The following is a 14,614-nucleotide window of genomic DNA, read 5'->3' as shown; positions in this document are numbered from 1 at the left end:
TTTTGGTAGGACTACATTTCATTTTAGTCATTGAATTGCTTAAGATGTTGCATTGCAGTGTGTGGGTTGGGCACTAGCTGTGAAATTTATTTGGAAAGGAAAGAGGCCTCAAATAGCCAAAGACATAATGAAAAAGAAAAATGAAATTGGAGGAATTACACTACCTGACTTCAAAACATACTACAAAGCTACAGTAGTGAAAACAGCATGGTATTGGCACAAGGATAGACACACAGACCAGTGGAACTGAATTGAGAATTCTGATATAGATCCTCATATATATAGTCATATAATATTCGATAAAGCCACCAAACCCTCTCAACTGGGAGAGAATGGCCTCTTCAACAAATCCTGGAGAACTGGATATCCATATGCAAAAGAAGGAAAGAGGGTTACCAACTCACACCTTATACAAAAATCAACTCAAGATGGATCAAAGACCTAAATATAAGAGCCAAGACCATAAAGACTTTGGAAAGCAGTGTAGGGAAGTGTCTACAGGACCTTGTAATAGGAAATGGCTTCATAAACGTCACACCCAAAGCACGAGCAGCAAAAGAACAAATAGATAAATGGGACTTCCTCAAAATTAAAGCCTTCTGCACCTCAAAGGAGTTTGTCAAGAAAGTGAAAAGAGAGCCTACACAATGGGAGAAAATATTTGGTAACCATATATCTGATAGGAGACTTATAACCTGCATATACAAAGAACTCCTATATCTTGAAAATAAAAAGACAAACAACCCATTTAAAAAATGGGAAAAAGATTTAAACAGACACTTCTCCAAAGAAGAAACACAAATGGCTAAAAAGCACATGAAAAAAATGCTCCAAATCTCTAGCTATTAGGGAAATGCAAATCAAAACTACAATGCGATACCATCTTACTCCCATAAGATTGGCAGCTATGAAAAAAACAGAAGACTACAAATGCTGGAGAGGATGTGGAGGAATTGGAACACTCATCCACTGCTGATGGGAATGCAGAAGGATCCAGCCATTCTGGAGGACAGTTTGGCAGTTTCTAAAAAAACTAGCTATAGATTTGCCTTATGGCCCAGCAATTTCACTGCTGGGTATATACCCATCAGAACTGAAAACAAGGGCACACACCGATATATGCACACCGGCGTTCATAGCAGCATTGTTCACTATTGCCAAAAGTTGAATCAACCCAAATGCCCATCAACAGATGAATGGATAAATAAAATGTGGTATATACATACAATGGAATACTACTCAGCTTTAAGAACGAATACACTACAAACACACCTGATAGCATGGATGAATCTTGAGAACCTTATGTTGAGTGAAGAAACCCAGGCACTGAAGGACAAATACTACATGACCTCAATGATATGAAATAAGTAAACCAAGCTGCCTCAGAGAGCTAGAGACTGGATGATAGGCTTAAAGGAAATTGGGGGGTAGAGGAAGGATGTAAGCTGACACCTACATGGGTGAAATCTATGATAAGCTGGAGGTAAGTATTTGTACAAGGAAGGGGTAAAATGGGGGCATAGGGTTACCTTTGGGTGGGGCTTTGCAGGCTTCAGGGGGGCTAGAGATGGGAGGAGGGGTAATATTGCCCAAGAAATTGGGGGGATGGTGGGGGAACATACAAACATAGGAGATTGTCAGGTATTTGATTGAGAGTATAATGCTAAGAAAACTTTTTCAAAAATATAATAAGGAAGGTTACCTGTTTAAGATGCTTAAAGGGGATAATCTGATGCAGGACAGGCTTCTCGGGAGTGTGTGAGTGCTCATTTTGTCATAGTGGGTTATATGGTTGGATAGAGACCCATATAATGAGAGTGAAGTTATGCCCACATCCTGGGGAGGACTGATGTTCTCAAATGGAGGGAATTGTATCTCTCGAGAGAAATGGTGGCTCCCAATGCATTAGGGCAGTCGAGCATGTCAAGCCCTCAACACTGTTGCAAGTATCTCTGAACATGGCCCTTCAAGCAATGAAGATTGACTGTCACTGTGGGCCCTGAGGGGAGGGGGAAAGAGGTATTGAATCGATGGGATCAATGTAACTGTGAGGGATATAGAAGTGTTCCACAAGATAACGCAAATATGGATATAAGACATGTTAAAAACACCAAAAATGTATAGGGGTTGATAGGCTAAAATGTAAATCATAATGTAAAACACATTAACTAGAAATTTAGAAAATTGTATAGTCTAAAATATAAACCACAATGTACACACAAATGTTACCTTGTTTGAAAGCTATTGTCTCAATATCTGTACATCAGTTTCAGTAAATATAGTATGAACATGTAAAAAGATTATTGCTGTGGAAGGGAAAAGGGTTTTATGTTGGATATGTGGGAGTACTGTATATTGTATATATGAATTACGGTGATCTAAAACTTTTGTGAAGACAAGCTTAAGAATTAGGGGAAAAAAAGAAAAAGAAAGGATGTAGACACTGAGGAAAAGATGGAAGAAGTTGCCTTGGCAATTTGCATACAGAGCAACACTTACTGCAGTGATGGAGGGCAAAACATCAAAAACAAAGCTTTTACATGTTTTAATTTTTTGATACCCCAATTTATTTTTACATTAATTTTTCTAAATTAATATGTATTCTATATCTAACCTTTAAACTCATCACTATATTCCATTTTACTATTAATGGAACCTGTCAATATATTGGGTTTCATTTTTGAAGAAGTTTGGATCACAGAGAGGTTCAACAATGGCAGGTTGTCTGTTCTCTGTGTCCATTTTGCTGTGTGTTCTTCTTTGTCACTTCTGTTGTTGTCAGCAGCTTGGGAATCTGTTTTTTTTTTGTTGCGTCATCTTGTTGTGTCAGCTCTCCATGTGTGTGGCGCCATTCTTGGGCAGGCTGCACTTTATTTCGCACTGGGCGGCTCTCCTTACGGGGCATACTCCTTGCGTGTGGGGCTCTCCTACGTGGCAGGACACTCCTTGTGCGCATCAGCACTGTGCATGGGCCAGCTCCACACGGGTCAAGGAGGCCCAGGGTTTGAACTGCGAACCTCCCATGTGGTAGGCGGACGCCCTAACCACTGGGCCAAGTCCACTTCCCTTTCAGTGTTTTCTATGTATAAGATCATGTCATCTGCAAATAATGAAATTTTGACTTCTTCCTTTCAAATTTGAATGCCTTTTATATCTGGTTCTTGCCTCAGTGCTTGAGCTACTACTTCTAAGACAATGTTAAACAGAAGAGGTGATAGTGGGCATCCTTGTCTTGTTCCTGATCTTAGAGGGAAAGAGTTTAGGATTTCACCATTGTAAATGATGTTGGCTGTAGGTTTTTCATATATACTCTTTATCATGTTCAGAAAATTTCCTTATATTCTGATCTTTTGCAGTGTTTTTATCAAGAAAGTATGCTGTATTTTGTCAAATGCTTTTTCTGCATCTATAGATAAAATTATGTGATTTTTTTTCCTTCAATATGTTTATATTGTGTATTACATTGATTGATTTTCTTATGTTGAACCATCTTTGCATATCCGGAATGAATCCCACTTGGTCATGGTGTATAATTTGTTTAATGTGTTGTTGAATATGGTTAGCAAGTATTTTGTTGAGGATTTTTGTGTCTAAGTTCATTAGAGAAATTGGTCTGTAATTTTCCTTTCTTGTGGTGACTTTGTTTGGCTTTGGTACTAAGTTAATGTTGGCATCACAGAATGAGTTAGGCAATGTTCCTTCTGTTTCAATTTTTTGGAAGAGTTTCAGCAAGATTGGCATTAGTTCTTTCCAGAATGTTTTGTAAAATTCACCTGTGAAGCCATCTGGTCCAGGGCTCCTTTTAGTTGGGAGATTTTTAATGACTGATTCTCTTTCTCTTGTGATTGGTTTGTTGAGATTGTCAATTTCTTCTTTTATCAATATAGGCTGCTTATGTTTTTCTAGGAATTTGTCCATTTCCTCAGAATTGTCATTTTTTTTGGAATATAGTTTTTCAAAATATCCTCTTATGATAGTCTTTATTTCTGTGGGGTCACTGGTGATATCTCCTTTCTCATTTCTTATTTTGTGTATTTGCATCTTCTCTCTTTTTTTCTTTGTTAGTCTAGCTAAGAGTTTGTCAGTTTTATTGATCTTCTCAAAGAACCGGCTCTTGCTTTTGTTTATCTTTACAAATGCTTTCTTACTTTCTATTTCATTTAGTTCTGCTTTTATCTTTGTTCTTTCTTTCTTTCTTCTTCCTGTGGGTTTACTTTGTTGTTTTTTTACAAATTCTTCCAAATATGCAGTTAGTTCTTCAAATTTTGCTCTTTCTTCTTTTTTGATGTATGAATTTATGGCTATAAATTTCCCTCTCAGTACTGCTTTTGCTGCATCCCATAAGTTTTGGTATGTTGTGTTACCATTTTCATTAGTTTCAAGGTAGTTACTAATTTCTTTTGAGATTTCCTTTTCACCCCACTGTTCTTCTAAGAGTGTGCTGTTTAATTTCCACATCCTGGTGTGAAATCTGGGCCTCTGGCCTTTGCAGATTTCCAGCTTCACTCCACTGTGGTCAGAGAAATTATTTTGTATGATTTTGATCTTTCTGAATTCATTGAGCCTTTCTTTGTGGCCTAGCATATGGTCTATCTTGGAGAATGATCCATGTGCACGTGAGAAAAATGTATATCTTGCTGTATTCAGGTGTAATGATCTGCATATGTCTATTAGGTCCAGCTCCTCTAATATACTGTTCAAAGTTTTTGTTTCTTTTTTGGGCCTTCGAGATGTTCTGTCCAAAGTTGATAGTGGTATATTAAAGTCCCCCACTTTAATTGTATAGGCATCTATTCTTTCACTTAGTTTTTCCAGTATTTGCCTCATGTATTTGGAGGCGCCCTTGTTAGGAGCATATATATTTGTGATTGTTCATTCTTCTTGAAAGATTATCCCTTTCACTAGTATGTAGTATCCATCTTTGTCTCTCACAATTGTTTCACATTTAAGACCTATTTTGTCTGATATTAATATAGCGACTCCTGCCTTTTTTTGGTTATTGTCTTCTTGTAAAATTGTTTTCCAGTCATTCACTTTCAACCTCCTTGAATCCCTGGGTCTAAGATGTGTTTCTTGTAGACAGCATATAGATGGGTCATATTTCCTTATCCACTCTTCCAGTCTGAATCTTTTGACAGGTGAGTTTAATCCATTGACATGCAGTGTTATTACATTCAAGGAATTATTTATGTTAGCCATATTTTCTTTGGATTTACATTTGTCATATTTTGTTTGTTTTTTTCCTTCTCTTTTTGTCTTTTTTGTTGCTCTTAAACTATCCTCCAACTCTGCCTCTCCTGTTTTTTTCTTTCTTCCTGCAGAAGAATTTTAGTATTTCTTGAAGGGGAGGTTTCTTGTTGGCATACTCTTTTAATTTCTGTTTATCTGTGAGTATTTTGAACTCTCCATCATTTTTGAATGCTAGCTTAGCTGGGTAGAGTATTTCTTGGTGGAAATATTTTTCTTTTAGTACCTTGACTATATCATACCACTGCCTTCTTTTCCCCATGGTTTCAGATGAGAAATCAGCACTTAATCTTATGGAGCCTCCCTTGTATGTGATGGCTCTCTTTTCTTTTACGGCTTTTAGAATTTTCTTTTTGTCTTGAGAATTGGATAATTTGACAAGTTTATGTCTTGGGGTAGGCCTTTTGGGATTTATGGTGTTTGGGGTACATTTTACTTCCTGGACATGTACATCCAAGTCCCTCACTAGATTTGGGAAGTTTTCAGCCATTATTTCCTCCAACATCCCTTCTGTCCCCTCTCCCTTCTCTTCTCCTTCTGGGATGCCTATAATACATATGTTTGTGCATTTTGCATTGTCATTCAGGTCCCTAAGTCCCAGTTGGATTTTTTCTATCTTTTTATCAATCAGTTCTACTATCTGTTTGATTTCAGATGTACTGTCTTCTACCTCACTAATTCTCTCCCCTCTGCCTCTTCTAATCTGCTTTTATTTGCTGAGAGTGTATTTTTGATTTCTTGAACTGTGGTGTTCATCACCATCATATCTGTTATCTTTTTGTGTATGACTGCAATTTCTTCTGTATTCTCTCCAAGTGTTTTCTTCATATTTTTAATCTCTTCTTTTACTTCATTAAGTTGGTCTCTAATATATTTTGAGATCTTTAATTTTGTCCAATGTTCTCCTCCTCTTCCTGATTTTTAGTTTGTTCATTGGATTGGGGCATGTTTTCCTGATTATTGGTTTGGTTTGTAGTTTTTTGTTGCTGTCTGGTCATCATTTTATCTTGATGGGTTCAATCAGTTCCTTAGCTTTTTTGTCTAGTCTTGGGGTTCAAGTAGTTGTTGTCCGTGCATAAGTGTTATGTCTTCTCTTTGTCACTTTGTTCTTCTTACTCTATTTTCTTGTTGCTGGCTAAGTTCACTTTGAAGGAAAATATTAGGGCCAGGGAAAGCAAAATGAGTAAGAAAAGAAAATGTATAAAGTAGTATTGGTAATAAATGTTAACAGAGCAACAGTGTGAAATCTAGGAGAATGGATATTAGAGTCATGTAAGTTGTGTAGAGTTATAGCAGTAAGTAGAGTACCTATAATGAGACAATCAACTGAATATGTGGAGGAATATACTATGAATTAAAAGGCCAGTGTTTTCATGAGAGAGGGAAAGAGAAAAGAAAGACAATAATATCAAAAGTGGGTAAAAGGGGAAATGGACTTGGCCCAGTGGTTAGAGTGTCCGTCTACCACATGGGAGGTCCGCAGTTCAAACCCCGGGCCTCCTTGACCCATGTGGAGCTGGCCCATGCGCAGTGCTGATGTGCGCAAAGAGTGCTGTGTCACGCAGGGGTGTCCCCCGCGTAGGGGAGCCCCACGCGCAAGGAGTTCGCCCCGTAAGGAGAGCCGCCCAGCGTGAAAGAAAGTGCAGCCTGCCCGGGAATGGCACCGCCCACACTTCCTGTGCCACTGACGACAACAGAAGTGGACAAAGAAACAAGATGCAGCAAATAGACACAGAGAACAGACAACAGGGGGAGGTGGGGGAATTAAATAAATAAAATAAATCTTAAAAAAATAATAAAAATAAAAAATAAAAGAAGTGGGTAAAAGAAAATAGAACAAAGGTATTAGAAATAAAAAGTCAGACAATATGGGGGTCAAAGAAAGGGAGGTGGAATGTAAGAGAAACAGTAGATGATGGAAGATAGAAAGATATAGGGGAAAGGGAATAGTGCGGGTGGTCAAAATCAATACATGCAGAAAAGTGGAAATGCAGGATGAGGAAACACAGCAAATGTGAGGCGCTCCCTGCAGCACCTATTATATAAAGAAAATCAAATAAAAAAGAAGAAAAAGAGGGAGAAAAAAAAGAGAGAAAAAGGGGGGACAAAGAAAAGGGAGGAAACATGCAAGAAAAATAAAAAGAGAAAAAAACTAAATAAATGAAAAAGGACCTTGGGGAGAAAATGGGAGAAAAGACCAGGAGACAATGCAATAGTAGCAACCACAACAACATCAACAAAAGAACAAACGTTTCAAGCTAGGAATCTTCTTTGCAGTTAAATAAAAATGCTTAGGGATCTGACCTTCTCCCTTTCTTCCTCCCTCACTTCTCTCTCTCCCAGGGCAGCAGGAAAGCTGCCTGAGAGGTAGGAGATCCAAGTGGGTCCTTGTTGAACCAACTCAACACAGAAGACAGTGACTCTTTATTTCCAGCATGAGAGCACCTACACCTCACCAGAACCCTAAATATGCTATTGGAAGCTTGGATAGCACGTCCTACTGTCCCTCCCCCTTAGGTGTACTAGGGGAGGGCTAATTGATTTTCTGACTCCACCTTCTCCCAGACGAAGTTTCCTATCCCAGGACATTTAGGTAAATTGGGCTTTCTCAGCAGATTCGCCTCTCCTTTCTTCCCAGACTCTCCCCAAGTCAGCTGGTACACTCCTCCAAGCTCAAGGAGGAAAAAAAAAAACACTAAAAAATGCGGAGGGCTAGGGTAATCAAGGACCTCAGACGAACTTCAGGGCGCAGTGGATTTGGGAATGGGAAGTCCGTGATATTGCAGACTCAAGGTATGTAAGTCTCTGGAGCGTGGGCTACCAGGGTTTAGGGGATACAGACCTGGGAACCACGCATCTGGTAAACACAGGGTTTGGGAACACCGCAACACAATGAAGTTTTCAGGGATCCCGCAGCGGGCCACCAGCCCTAGGGGGAGGGTTTCTGCCTATAACTTCTGACCTCTGTGTCAGAAACCCAAAATTCCACCTCTCACAAGAATCTCTTCTGTCACTGTCTCACCAAATCGACACCCAGACTCCTTCTGCCCTGCAATCCCCCTAAACAGCCCGCTCAGGGTTTGGGATCACCTCAGCACAACAAAGTTTTCAGGGATCGCGGCGGGAGGCTGCCAGCCCTAAGGGGGAGGGTCCTGCCCACAACTTCTGACCTCCATGTCAGAAACCCAAAATTCTACCTCTTGCAAGAATCTCTTTTGTCACTGTCTCACCAAATCCATGTCCCGACACCTCCTGCCCTGCAAGCCCTGAAACAGCCCACTCCAACAGGACTCCGACCCTACTCAGCCGCTTCTTTGCAGGAGAGATTATGAGGTGCACTCACTCAGACACCATCTTGCCCCGCCTCCAGCATCAGTATTTTTAAAGCTCTCCCAGATGATTCTCATTTTCATTCAAGGTTGACCCAAGCTGCATTTCAGTGGCAAAACATTTTTGAGAGCAAAGGCTTCTTTTAAACTTCTTTGTAATCCCTGAGCAGGGATACATATCTTATAGAAGTTAGGAAAATGGGATTTCATCATGGGGAGAGTTACCGAATGATTAGAGTTAAAAGGAAATTGTAGTCCAGAAAGGAGAAGGTACTCATCCAAAGTTATTCATGCATAGAATGGGAGAGTCAGGAAAAGAACCCAGTGCAGTAGGCAGACATTCAAAATGGCCCCTGTGACCTCTGTCTCTGCAATTATTCCTGTGGTTATGTTATATTACGTGGCAAGAGAGAGAATGTTGGGGTAGGTCTAATCCAATCCCACAAGCATGCTAAAAGCAGAGAGTTTTCTCTGGCTGGTGGCAGAAAAAGAAATCAGAAAGAGTCAAAACATAAGGGGCCTCTGACAGGAAGGAGGCACTCTGTTGCTGAAGAGAGAGGGGCAACTGGACCACCTTGAGCCTGGCCTCAAGGGGCTGAGACTGGCCCCTGGCTAATATCCAGGAAGGAGACAGGAGCCTTAGTCCTACACATGCCGGAAATGGAACTGAGCCAACTGCCAGAGCGAGCTTGGAAGAAGCTGATCCTCAGAGCCTCCAGGTATGAGTTCAACCCAGCCAGCACCTTAATTTCAGCCTTGTGAGACTCTAAACACAGAACCCAGCCAAGCACAAATGGATTTCTGACCTACAGTGATGTGGGCTATGGGTGGAAGGCTCTTTGTCTCTTCAGAGATAACGAAGTTGTTTGACTTGTGGGTGTGAAACGGTAAGAGGCTGCAGTCCTGCTCTTAGGGACCAGCAGGCTCCAGTCCCAGGAAATGTTTAACAAAGCAAGGGCTATAAACTTTAAGTATTTAGGGGAAATGCAAAAACCAAGGCTTATCTAAAATGTCTGGAGTCCTTGCTAAAAGCTTACCTAAGATGTGAAAGAGATATATGCTAATTGAAGCCTATTGAGAACTGAAACAAAGGGACCATTTGGCCTTTCCTCTCTGTATAAAAGACGTTTGAAAATCTTGTTCCGGGCTCGGGATTCAAACAGAAAGCTCCCGAGTCCGGCCGGCCGTCAATAAACCAATTTTTCCTTCTCAAAATCATTCCTGAGTCCTGGCCTCTCTATACTCGAATAATTGAACTTCTCTTAAATTCCACAACAACAGAACTGTGAGTCAATAAATGGGTATTGTTTTCAGCCATGACATATGTGGCCACTTGAAACAGGGCAAAAGAAAACTAATATAGCCAGGTCTTGGGGCCTTTTGCTTTCATAGCACTCCGTGTTTTCACAAAGTAGTAGGATGGTGGCCTTCTGTTTTCCTTAGGAGGAGCAGAGTAACTTAGAAGGGTGAGGGAATTTGAGTTGAATTGTCACCACTGCTAATGATAACCTATTTTGAGCCAAGCATTATAACTGGTTGCTTTGCATTTGTTACTTTGCTTAATTCTCAACAACTATCCTTAAGATATATTTATTGTCAGGTATATGAATTATATATCCTTATGCATATAATTTATATTGATATAGCTATGTCTCTATATATCTATATCCATAAATCTGTATCTATATATGATCTATATTTATATATACATCTAAATATATGTATCTTAAATATTTAAAATGGAACCTCAGGCCCAATGGGGCAAGTAAGTGACACAAAGTCATGCTGCTAGTAAGTGGCAGTGTAGAGGTTCAAACTGAGTGCGCCAGGCTCTGTGGTTTTGTGCTGATGATATCCAAAGTCCTCAGATTTTAGTGCTTACCTTAAAGGCCAGAAACACACCAGTTTGCCAATGTGTATTGCCTTGCCTCATTAATTCCAGAGTTTGAAATCAGTCCCCAGGCTGTGGGCAGAGGGATAAAAGGAACCTTTGTGTTTCTCTGCCTGCCCTTTCAGTCTTCCTGTTCCTTCTTGCTCCATCAGATGCCTTTAGGCTGCCCCAGCCTCCTCAGATCCCAAGGAGAGGAAGTTGTCAAACCCTCCCGGCCTGCTGCCCCCTGCTTTGTGATTCAAATCCTGACTGTACCCAGCAGAGCTATGGAGAGGCTGCCCGTTCCCATTGGGCGGGTCCAGTGGGGGGCCCTGGGCATTGATGGGAGGAAAGTGGTATCTGGGCACAGGCCAGAAGTCAGGAACCCCCTGCTGCTGTCACTTCTTTCTCATTCTACCCGAGATGGAGCCTATCAATAATACTACTATTTGTTAAGCTTTTATTGCTGGGCCCTGTTCTTGACTTTATATACAAGATCTCATTTTATCTTCATTACCATTTTTAACATTTGCTGTGTTTTATAGTTTGCAAAGCATTTTCTCATCTGATCTTCCCCATACCCCTTTGAGAGAGGATAGATTCTTTTCTGCCCTGGGGAAGTGACTTGCTCACAGTATGTGATGTAGGTGAGACTGAAACCTAATTCACAGAAGCAGCCAGGCCTCTCATGGGAGCTGCCAAAGCTCTTCTCCAGAGGAAACATTTGAATCCTGTGGATTGTTGGGGACCTCTTAGGACTTGCTTCCTTCTATAGCCCAGGTGGAAGGCATCCTGACACACATACATGTTTTTCTTTCTCAGAAACATCTATACAGGCACACACGAAAGACCCTGAACTCAATTTTGGAAACAAACTTTTTTCATTTGCCACAGGCTGCCAATGCAAAAGTACCAGAAATGTGCTGGTTTTTATAGTGGAAATTTATTAGGGTAAAATCTTAATGTTCTAAGGCTGTGAGATTGTCCAAATCAAGGCATCGTCAGCTGGCGATCCTGGCCTCCTGCCCCTTGGCAAGGCAAAATTGTGTGGTTTCTGTCTTCTCCTCCAGGCTCACTTTCTCCCTGAGCTCAGCTGTGGGCAGCCAGACAGGTGCTTCAGCTTTAGGCTGCTTGGCTGATTCCAGCTTCCAACCTCTCTCTCAGCCTCTGAAGGTTTCTCTCTTTCTGCAGCTGTAGGCAATCCTGGAGTCCTCTCTCACATGGCAGGGTCAAAGCTTACAGTTCTCTTTCTCTGTGTGTTTCTGCTTTCAGCTCTCCATTCATGTAAGACTTCAGCAAGGGGCCTGAGACCCACCTGATCACACCTCACTGAAGAACTCCAATCAAAGGCCTCCTGAATTCAATCCAAACAAAGGGTACTCCGCTCCCGGCCCCCCCCCCCCCGCCCCAAGAATGGATTAGCTCCAAGAACATGATCTTTTCTGGGATTCACAAAAGCTTCAGACTGTTATACAAGCCATGGCTTTACTTTGATAGGCAACCCCTTCAGCATTCTACCTCCTTTCCTTCCTTGAAGCCTCAGCCCAAGGTAGAAAAATTCCCAGAGTTTCTGCCTTCAGTCTGTACTGCCTACTCTTCTTCGGGGAGCACACGACTGAGCACACAGTAGGTGCTCTATAAAGAATGATGATGGCCTGTGTTTGTGTATTAGTTAACAATTGCTGTATAACAAATTACCCAAGTCCAGCAACTTAAAACAACATACATTTATTATCTCCTAGTTCCCGCGGGGCAAGAATCCAGCGAGATGTAACTGGATGGTTCCGGTTCAGGGTCTCCCAGGAGGCTGCAGGCAGGCTGGCAGCCAGGCCTACAGTCACCTGCGCTGGAGAGCCTGCTTCCGTTCCAAGTTCACTGTCGTTTGTCAGGCCTCATTTCCTCTCTGGCCCTTGGCTGGGTACCTCAGTTTCTAGTCACGTGGGTCCCTCCATGGTTTGCCTGAGGGTCCTCTCGTCATGCAGCTGGCTTTTCCCACAGTGAGTGGTCCGAGAAAGAGAGCTTGCTTGAGACAGAACCTGCAGTCTTTTATGACCTAGTCTCAGAAGTGGCCACCTTCACTCCGGCCCTATTCAATTAGTCACCCAGTCCAGTCCTGGTGCAATGTGGGGGAGTATTACAAAAGAGGGTGAAGACCAGAGGACGAGTTCATTGGGGCCATCTTGCAGGCTTGCTACCACACTTGTCTACACAAACATTTTCTGTTTTCCATAGAACTTCTCATACTTTATCTCCTTTTAAAAAACATTTTTTAAGCATGAGTTTCTCTTGTTTTCCTGGTAAATCAAAAGTTACTCAAAGGAAGAGAATTTCACATTTCCAGATCCTTTTCTTCCTTCCCCCTCAATCCCTCTTCCGCCCCCCCCCCCAGCCTATAGCAATAAACAAAACAAAACAAAGTAAAAATAAAAAACCAAGCTTCTATTGATTTGGAAACAGTATTGATTGTACTAATTAGGTAGGCTGCTGTACATTCTTGTTCTCAATTTTTACCTGTGTAAAATAACATGCAGAGGAGAAAGGGTTTGGAGTAGATGTTTTCTAAGGACCCTTCCAAATGCAGTTTTTTTCCTCTAAAGTGGATGGAAATTTCCCCACTTGATAGATACAGAAACAAAGGCAGAGGCCTGGAGGTTAAACCATCATTACCAAGCAGTCTGTGCAAAGTTGGGACCAGAACACTCTTCTTACGACTGTTGGTTTGGAGTGTTTTCTTGTCTCCTTGCTATCTACCTAAGGACTGCCTAAAGCTGGGCTAGCTGCAAGGTCTCTTATCTGTTATCTTTATAATGTTACTATTTCTATAGTATTATTAGCACTACCACCACCACCACCATTTCAAGGATTTTACATATATTATCCTTATGATTCGCACAATCCTATGCCATCAGGATTATTCCCTTTCACAGAGGAAATAAATCTGCAACCAGTTTTGCCTGAATGATTGGCCATGAGTCAATCAAGGAATTTGTGGAAAATGATGGTTTGAAATTTGGAGGCCAAGTTGAGAGTAAAGCGAAGCAGGAGGCACCATATGGAAGGTATCTTCATCCCAGCCTCCCACAATGTTTGGCAAGGCAGTCTGCCAAACACCCCACATCAAAAGGGTGGCATGACCTACAGGGACACCTGTGCAGAGGGTGACCTTGACTCAAGTGCTATCTGACCGTGGCTCAAGCAGGTGGCCTTGCTGTACTCTGAGCCAAGAGCAAGATGGAAAAAAATGCAACATGCTGTTTCTACATAAGGTTTGGTGCCCTTGACTTTACAGGATGTAAAAGCAGCTGTGAAAGTCAAGGTGCTATAGAGAGAAATGAAAACTTTGAACACACCTTCCCAGCAGCAGTCCTCCCAGCTACTTCTACCTGAGCCTGATTAGGATGCTATTAAATTTCTGCCACACTACTTGCAGAATCCAGGCTTCCCTCTCTCCCATCTCAGGGATTTCACCTCTCCTCTTCCAGGTTTTGGCTGTCCATTGCCCAACATTGACTCCAAACTCCAGTCTGTGCTGCCTCCCTCTTCCTTTGAGTATTGAATTTCCCTTCACTTTCTGTGTTACCGTTATGCAGTGGGAGTACTGTTGAATGGAACAGTCTTAATTTTATGGGATTATTCTATGCTTTGTAGGACATGCAGCATTTTTGGTCCACCAGCCCACTAAATGTAGTTGTGGTTCCCAGTGACAGGGCAATGAATCTGATACCTGGCTCTCCCCTGAGGGCCCTGTTCCTCTCAAGTGTTTGTCTTCTCTCCAACAACCCTTACTGCCGGAGCCTGGAGTTCGGCAGGTGTTCTGCTCCACATTCCGGCTTCTAGACCATTCCACCTCCCTCCTCCCTAAGTGCTCCAAACCAAATTTGAATTGCAAGGCTTATTACAATCATCAACTGATCTCCAGATCCTCTCTCTCATTCCTTGAAGATTAGGACCTGGCTCACTGTCATTTTCTCCAGTACCACTCCATCTATTTCTTGGTGATTTAATCTCTCCATAGATGATACTTCCATGGAAATCACCATTAAGGAAACACAACTATCCCCTAAAGTCGGTTTCAAAAGTCTCCTTTTTTGATCATCACTTTCTGACCTTCCCATTCACTCCCTCCAGTATGTGAACTCCAGCAATTCTCTGGCTACATCAGGACCTA

This window comes from Dasypus novemcinctus, chromosome 8 (assembly GCF_030445035.2).
Source record: "Dasypus novemcinctus isolate mDasNov1 chromosome 8, mDasNov1.1.hap2, whole genome shotgun sequence".
NCBI lineage: Eukaryota > Metazoa > Chordata > Mammalia > Cingulata > Dasypodidae > Dasypus > Dasypus novemcinctus.
Note: the sequence above shows the minus strand (reverse complement) of the source record.